The 8,081-nt window shown below is 43.2% G+C and overlaps 1 long non-coding RNA gene across 1 annotated transcript; it reads left to right on the plus strand.

The window, feature by feature from the left end:
• Window positions 1-348: 348 nt before the first annotated feature.
• Window positions 349-7,855, plus strand: LOC120372351. Its single transcript, XR_005584919.1, has 4 exons — window positions 349-578; window positions 5,289-5,505; window positions 6,070-6,148; window positions 7,146-7,855. It is a non-coding gene; the product is annotated as an uncharacterized LOC120372351 (long non-coding RNA).
• The last annotated feature ends 226 nt before the right edge of the window (window positions 7,856-8,081 follow it).

Below are 8,081 nucleotides of genomic sequence, written 5' to 3' on the forward strand. Positions count from 1 at the left end.
CATTTCATCAGGCCCTGGTGACTTGCAGGCATCTAACTTTTCTAAGTGATTTTTAACTTGTTCTTTTTTATTTTATCTTATCTTCTAAATCTACCCCCTTCCCATTAGCATTCACTATGTTAGGCATTCCTTCAGACTTCTCGGTGAAGACCCAAACAAAGAAGTCATTAAGCATCTCTGCCATTTCCAAGTTTCCTGTTACTGTTTCTCCCTCCTCACCAAGCAGTGGGCCTACCCTGTCCTTGGTCCTCCTCTGGCTTCTAATGTATTGATAAAAAGTCTTCTTGTTTCCCTTTATTCCTGTAGCTAATTTGAGCTCATTTTGTGCCTTTGTGATATCAGGAGTGAAGGAAGAGACAAAAAGAACTGGAAGAAGTTGGGGAAAAAAGGGTAAAAGTTACTCAGAAGTGAAAAACAAGTTTTGAATAAAATAAGATGGATCAATTAAGAGTTCCCACATTTCTAAAAATGTTGAGAAATCCAGCAGAAAACTGGAAAAGTTTTAAACAAGAGCTTGATTTATTTCTGAGGGCATAAGGAAGAGGAACAAAAGATTGTCATCTTTTTGGATATTGCAGGTACTGAAGCAATTTCATTATATAATTCATTTGAACTTAATGTTAGAGAATGAGCTATGAGTTTGTCTTAAAAATTTTTGAGGAATACTGTTTACCAAAAACAAATGAAATATTTGAATGATTTCAGTTTCACTCAAGAAATCAAATGGAGAAAAAGACTTCTGAATAATTTTTAACTGATATAAGGATAAGAAGTAAGACATGGAATTTCCAGAATCTGAGTCAGTGAAAAGAGTTCAAATTGTGATGGGTATAAAAGATATCAGTGGAAGAAAGACTGTTAGAAGAGCCAGATCTGAAAAAGCAGTGAGAATTTGCCAAACTGCTGAACTAAATCAACAACGATTGCACATTTTAGAAAGAAAAGAAACTGATGTGAATATGGACTTAATAAGAAAAAGTCAAAAACAAGTCTATGGAGAAATACAGAGTGAAAGTATTAAAGTTAAAACATATGAGCAGATGAAAGAATGATCTAGATGTGGATGGACAGTGTCCCAGCATATGGTCAAACGTGTCCCAGCATATGGTCAAACGTGTCATCCCTGCAAGAAACAGAATCATTTCACAAATTATGTAAACAGAGAAGTCTGGAAAAACTTAGAAATATACATTTATTTCAAAATTCAAAACCCGCAGACAAGACACCAAATAAGGAATACAGAGCTGACATTATGGATGAAGAAAATTTGTTTCTAGTTATTTTGAAACAGAGTCATCCTGTGAACTACAAGGATGATTGGACAGTTACACTATCTACTAATGGAACATTTATTTCGTATGTACTAGATACAGAGGAACAAGTTAATGTTATTGCAGAAGAAATTATAAAATGTCTAAAAGTAAAACCTGTAATAAGAGAACAAATATATGTTAATTTACAATCTTATAGTGGTGAAAAAATTCCTGTTATTGGTATTTGTGAATTACATGTCATAGTTAAAGATAATTTAGAAAACATAAGATCTGTAGTAGTTAAGGGTCAAGGTATTTCTGTTTTCGGTTTAGAAACATGTGTAGTGCTAAAGTTGATAGAACAAACTATCCAGGATTCTGAAACACTGGAAATAGAATGTCAATTTACAAATTATTCACCGGCATTGGTAATTTGGGTATAATTATTTGGTATACAATAGAGTTAAATGAAACAAAGAAACCAGTTATACACACAGCTATAAAAATGCCATTAACTTTAAGAAATAGGATACAAAAGGTTAGTTCATTTAAATATAATTAAAAGAGTGGAAGAGCTGCCTGAATGGGTGAATTCATTAGTAATAGTAGAAAAGAAAGATGGAGGCTTGTGTTTATGTTTAGATCCAAAAGACTTAAGTAGGTATGTTAAAAGGGAACACTTTAAAATACCAACCAGGGAAGAAATATTGGAAGAAATATCAGTAGCAAAATATTGTTCTTTAGGTGCTTTAAATGGATTTTGACAAATACCATTGGAAGAAAATGCTATGTACATTTAACACATCTTGTAGATGTTACTGTTTTAAAGGATTACCTTTTGGATTACGTTCAGCTCCCGAGGTATTTTATAGAGCAATACAAAAGAGTTTTGAAAATAGAGATGGCATGCAAGTGTACATAGATGATATAATGAGGTGAGGAAAAACTTTAGAAGAACATGATAGAAGATTAACAAACATTATCTAGAGCAAAAGAATCAGGATTAAAACACAACAAAAATAAATGTAAATTTAGAGTGCAAGAATTAACATTTCTACTAGGAAAACTGACCAGTCAGGGATGAGCCACAGTGAATACAAACCATTGATACTATTGCTTACCCAAAAGATAAGGAGTCATTACAGAATTTTTTGGGTATGGTTAATTTTGTTGGGAAATACATATCCAAGCTAGCAGAAAAAACAACAAATTTAAAGGCTTTACTTTGTAAAAAATAATCAGTGGAAATGGGACTGTCACTATCAACAAGAATTTAAGCAGCTTAAGCAACAAATAAAAACAGCTCCAATATTAAAAATATTTGATAGTAAAAGACTGACAAAATTGTCTTCAGATGCATCCAAACAAGACCAAGGAGCAGTTCTATTACACAAGTATGGTGATCTCTGGAAACCGGTTGCTTATGCATCTAGAGCAGGGGTGGGCAAACTTTTTGGCCTGAGGGCCACACTCGGTTTCAGAAATTGTATGGAGGACTGGTTAGGAGAGGCTGTGCCTCCCCAAACAGCCAGGCGAGGCCCGGCCCCTGCCCCTGCTTCTTGCCCCCTGAAGTTTCCCCCCTGGGACCATGGCCCCATCCACCCCTCCAGCTCTATGTCCCTTGACCACCCCCGGACACCCCCACACCTAACTCCCCCCCACCGCCCCATCCAACCCCTCTTCCTTCCTGACTGCCCCCAGGACCCCTGCCCCATCCAATTACCTCTTCTCCTGACTGCCCACAGACCCCCACCCCTAACTACCCCCTACCGCTTCCCCACTACCCCATCCAACCCCCTTCTCCTTCCTGACTGCCCCCAGGGACCCCTGCCCCATCTGCCCCCCTTCTTCCTGTCCCCTAACCACCTCCAGAACTCCTTCCCTTGACGGACCCCTGCTGTCCCATCCAACCCCTCCTCTCCTTCCTGACTGCCCCTCCCCAGGACCCCTGCCCCATCCAACCACCCCTCTCCCTGACCGCCCCAGAACCTCTGCCCCCATTCATCCCCTGTTCCCGCCCTCTGACTCTCCCCACCCCATCCACACCCCTGGCCCCTGACCACCCCCCGAACTCCCCTGCCCTCTATCCAGCCCCCCTCCCCCACTCCCTGCCCCCTTACCGCGCTGCCTGGCGCACCAGTGGCTGGCGGCGCTACAGCCGTACCATCCGGCTGGAGCCAGCCACGCACCGCGCAGCACAGAGCACTGGGTCAGGCCAGGCTCTGCAGCTGCGCTACCCCAGGAGCTCACAGCCCTGCAGCCCAAAGCATTGCGTCCGCGGTGGAGCGAGCTGAGGCAGCGGGGGAGGGGGAATAGCAGGGGAGGGGCTAGGGGGGCAGCCTCCTGGGCCAGGAGCTCAGGGGCTGGGTAGAATGGTCCTGGGCCATAGTTTGCCTACCTCTGATCTAGCGCTATGTCAAACCAAAGTGTCATTATGCTCAAATACAAAAAGGGGCTTTAACATTGGTTTTTGCATTAAAAAAATTCCACATATTTATACATGGTAAATCTGTACTGGCAGAAACAGATCATAAACCATTAGTTAATATTTCAAAAAGGAACATGATAGACATACTGCCTTGTGTTACAAAGATTATTTTTTTCAATTGTACTCCTATGATTTAAAATTAGAATATCAGCCAGGCAAGTCATTAATTGGTGCTGATACTGTTTCTAGAGTTTGATGTAACCAATATAATTGAAAATGATAATGATACGGTATATATAGATGCACATAACAATTGTTTTCTATATCAGAAATAGTATGGGAAGAAATTGTACAAACAACTGGACAGGATAAAAATGTACAAAGGGTTATTACACCTATTGAAAAAGGATATAATAATGATACCAACTATACTAACAACTATACTAGCATGGTTGTCTTGCCATCTCAGAGTGAAATTCATGAGAAAGGGGCTAAACCATGAAAACCACAACTGGGGAAAAAGTCTACACAAACTCCTGTAAAAGAGGTTTCACGCAGCTCTAGGTTGGAATAGTCAAACAACGACTAGTGAGAAAACTAAGCCTCAAATGCTTCATCTTCCTGTATGTTCCTACCTGGCGCTTCTCTCATCCCCACTCATACCCTCATAGTGTTTTACTCCATCATGATTACAAATGTACAGATAATATCAAAAACAACAAGGAGTCCGGTAGCACCTTAAAGACTAACAGATTTATTTGGACATAAGCTTTTGTGGGTAAAAAACCCCACTTCTTCAGATGTACAGAGTGAAAATTACAGATGCAGGCATTATTATACTGACACAGGAAGAGAAGGGAGTTACCTCACAAGTGGAGAACCAGTGTTGACAGGACCAATTCAATCAGGGTGGATGTACTCCACTCCCAATCATAGGCGCCAACTTTTCCCGGCACAGGTGGATGCTCAACTCCCACTGCCCTTGGCCCCACCCTGACTCCACCCATGCCCTGCCCCCTCCTGCCCATGCTCTGCCCCCATGCCAACCCCTTCCCCAAAGTCCCCGCCCCAACTCTGCCCCCTCCCTGCTCCTATTTGACTCCTTCCCCAAATCTCTGCCCCAGCCCTGCCTCTTCCCCGAGAGCGCTGCATTCCCACTCCTCCCCCCTTCTTCCCAGTGCTTGCTGCCGCGAAACTGCTGTTTCGTGGCGGCAAAAGCTGGGAGCTAGAGAGAGAAGCAGAGCTGCGGCACGCTCAGGGGAGGAGGCAGAGCGGAGGCAGAGGTGATCTGGGGCGGAGGGGTGGGGCAGGAAGCTGCCAGGGGGTGCAGAGCACCCACCAATTTTTCCCTGTGGGTGCTCCAGGGCTGGAGCACCCATGGAGTCAGCGCCTATATTCCCAATAATTGATGAGGAGGTGTTAAAGTTGAGGGAGGAAAGTTGAGGAGGGAAAGTTGCTTTTGTAGTGAGTCAGCCACTCCCAGTCCCTATTCAAGCCCAAATTAATGGTGTTAAATCTGCAAATGAATTTTAATTCTGCAGTTTCTCTTTGAAGTTTGTTTCTGAAGTTTTTTTGTTCAAGTATGGCTACTTTTAAATCTGTTACAGAATGTCCAGGAAGATTGAAGTGTTCTCCTACTGGCTTTTGTATGTTACATTCCTGATGTCCGATTTGTGTCTGACAATATCAGTAAACTTTACACGTGTTTGCATCAAAAAACTTAAGAACGTCCAGACTCAGTCAGACCAAAGGTCCATCTAGCCTACTATCCTGTCTTCCAACAGTGGCCAATGTCAAGTGCTTCAGAGGGATTGAACAGAACAGGTAATCATTAAGTGATCCATCCATCCCCTGTTGCCCATTCCCAGCTTCTGGCAAAGAGAGGCTAGGGACGCCATCCTTGCCCATCCTGGCTAATAGCCATTGATGGACCTATCCTCCATGAACTTATCTAGTTCCTTTCTGAACCCTGTTATAGTCTTGGCCTTCACAACATCCTCTGGCAAGGAGTTCTATAGGTTGACCATGTGTTGTGTGAAGAAATACTTCCTTTTGTTTATTTTAGACCTGCTCCCTATTAATTTCATTTGGTGACCCTTATTTACTTTCTCTACACCAGTCATCATTTTATAGACCTCTATCATACCCCCCCCCCTTAGTTGTCTCTTTTCCAAACTGAAAAGTCCCAGTCTTTTTAATCTCTCCTCATATGGAAGCTGTTCCAGGCCCTAATCATTTTAATTGTCCTTTTCTGTACCTTTTCCAATTCCAATATATCTTTTTTTTAGTGTGGGCAACCAGATCTGCACACAGTATTCAAGATGTGGGCCTATCATGGATTTATATAGAGGCAATATGATATTTTCTGTCTTATTATCTTATTAACAGAAAGCACAAGCAGAATGCTTTATGATGTTCCCACCTCTGAAGCTGCACAAGACATGCCATTTATATATCATCAGTCAAGGTTTGTGAGTGGCTGTGTGCCAGTGCCAGGGATAAAAGCCTGTTAGGTTGAAATGGTCTGTGTATGCTTCTCAGAAAGTGGCCCTACCCCGAGCTACCTAGCAGATAATGGGTACAAGCAGGAAGGAGGCAAATAAGCTTGTACATTATGTCTCATCCACTCTGGGGATGGGAAGAAGGTGGAAAGCCTGGGGAAAAGTGGGGTGGATATCACATATTGCCTGTGTTCCCTCAGTGCAGCCATTCCTATATGTGGAAGACATGGGGCCTTCATCCTGTTCAGAAACATTCCCTCTGCAGCTGCTAGTATTGGTGGCAGCATTAGCTGGGCTCTCTGTGCTCCCTCTGTGCTCCCTAGTGGCAGGGGCCAGCTTACATCTGGCCCTTGCCCAGGTGTGGTTGAGGAAAGGAGAAGGGTTCCATGTGGCCTCTTCCTCATCTTGTGCATTCGTTGGAGGGGGAAGGCATGATTTAGCTCTATAGCACTAACCCCCGCCCCACATTATCCCCCCTTTCCCCTGAGCAGTAATAACGTCCAACCCTTACAGCTTAATTTCAGCATATCTAAGGATCGATGAGGAAAGGATGTTGCTCCTGTTTTTAATTACAAACATGCTCCATGCAGTGTTTTCTATTTTGGTCTTTCTGTTTCCATGTCTAGCCTACGTCTTAGGTGTGTGCACATTTTTTCTGCTATGTTAGGGGGTTTGCTTAGCTATTCATGTGTTCAAACTCAAGGTAAGATGCTTATGTTTTCAGGCAGACCAAAGACTTTTCTTTAGGAGTTTGGAATATGTAAGCAGGGAGAAAAACATCTTTAAAATGATGATACAGTATAACTTCCAAGTAAAATATAGAGTTGTATACATATGTACATTTGTGTGCGCTCAAAATCAGTGTTTTTCAATTACACAGTAAAATACATTACAGCTGAAAAGTTAATTGCAATGGGTGTCAACCAGGGTGGCTCTCCAATGGCTATTTCTTTTCTATTTCAGCGACAAACAAATTCCCTTTTATTGGCAGGACTTATTGCCACAGCAGCACAAATGCAGAAGCTTAGTTCTTGAAGAAAAAGGTTTTTGACCTGGCAGATGGGTCCAAGACTGGAAAATTCTGGCCTCACAACACAGAGACTAACAGCACATGTTGTTTCTTAATTTACAGATTTTATATGTCTATGTTGTTGTTTTCAAAAACAATCCACCAATCTGTTGATCAGATTTAAAGATGGGGGAGGCAAGGGGAAGCTGTGTTAAGGCTGTATTCTTACCCGACTCCAAAGCACACATTTTCCATGAGAGATGGTTTGAGGGAGCCAAGTCTCTTGCCCCAGCCAGTCCAGCTCTACTCGTAAGTTAGAACAGGCCCCAACAAATCTTTGGGCTTTGCTCTCTCTCTCTCTCTCTCTCGGGTTTACCCAGTGGATCCAAATGGCTGTGGAGTCATTGGTCACACCCATGTCCCTTCTCTGACCCCTCTGCCTCCAATGCCATCCCTTTGCTCTGTGGTGTGGAGAGAAAAGACTTCTAAAACTCTAAAGGGGCAGCACACAAAAAACTAAACCAAAATAGTTACATGGTGACATCCACTGCACTAGTGAATAATTTTGTAAAAGTCATGATGTTTTAGTAACCTGAGGCCTCAGCACAGTGCTGAGAAGTGATACACGATTTAAAAACACTAAATGCTTTAATGGTAGGTATACATTTGCAATTACATAGTGGGCTGTCGCTGGGTGATGGTGATGGTTGGTGCCAAAGGGCTGTCGCTGCCTGGGGGTGGCGCTGCTGTTGCCCAGGGCTGGGTGGGGAGCTGGGCTCTGGGTCAGGGGGTGCCCGGTTCACAGGGGCTGGGCTCAGAGCTGTGGGGGGAAGGGGTCAGGGGGTGCCCGGCTCAGAGGGGCTGGGCTCAGAGCTGGGGGTCAGGGCTGT

The sequence above is a fragment of the Mauremys reevesii genome, linkage group 9 (assembly GCF_016161935.1).
Source record: "Mauremys reevesii isolate NIE-2019 linkage group 9, ASM1616193v1, whole genome shotgun sequence".
Taxonomy (NCBI): domain Eukaryota; kingdom Metazoa; phylum Chordata; order Testudines; family Geoemydidae; genus Mauremys; species Mauremys reevesii.